Here is a 618-nt window from a genome sequence, read left to right as displayed (position 1 = left end):
CATGTGGTCGAGGACACGCATGAGCTCGGGTGCCTTTCCCACTCTCATTTCCTCTGATGCGGCGGCTAGCGATGCGAATCAAAGTGTCTGTGTTATTTTATAATCCTGACAAGAGTGATTCTTCATTTCGATACTGTGTCTATATGAACATAAATAGCTTGCGTGCATCGTGAAGCGCTGCAGAGGTACGTAGATTAATACACAGAAATTAGCTAACCTATGTAAAGCCTTCTTAAACCGCCAAACAGTGAAGACATAACATACCATAGAGAATATCATTCCCCAGAAATGAGACCGACTTAGAAAGAGCTCAGAGCCAGGAGGTGTCCCAGTGTGCACCAAGCGCGCAGGAGAGACGGAGCGTCGCCTCCTTCCTTCCCCAGCACCCCGCCGCTTCTCCTGCTCAGCGCGCGACCCAGCTGTGCCTCGGGCCGATGCAGTGGCACCAGAAACTCGGTGCCATGTTCTCGCACCGCTACACGCTCGTGGCGCAGGACGAGGACTACAACGTCTACAGTAAGGTGAGGCTGGATGGGAGGGTTTGTCTGGCTGTCGATGGAGAGACCTCTGCGATGTAGGCCTTTGCTTCTTAGACATAACCAGGTATCCGTGACAGTC

This window comes from Penaeus monodon, chromosome 25 (genome assembly GCF_015228065.2).
Source record: "Penaeus monodon isolate SGIC_2016 chromosome 25, NSTDA_Pmon_1, whole genome shotgun sequence".
Taxonomy (NCBI): domain Eukaryota; kingdom Metazoa; phylum Arthropoda; class Malacostraca; order Decapoda; family Penaeidae; genus Penaeus; species Penaeus monodon.
Note: the sequence above shows the minus strand (reverse complement) of the source record.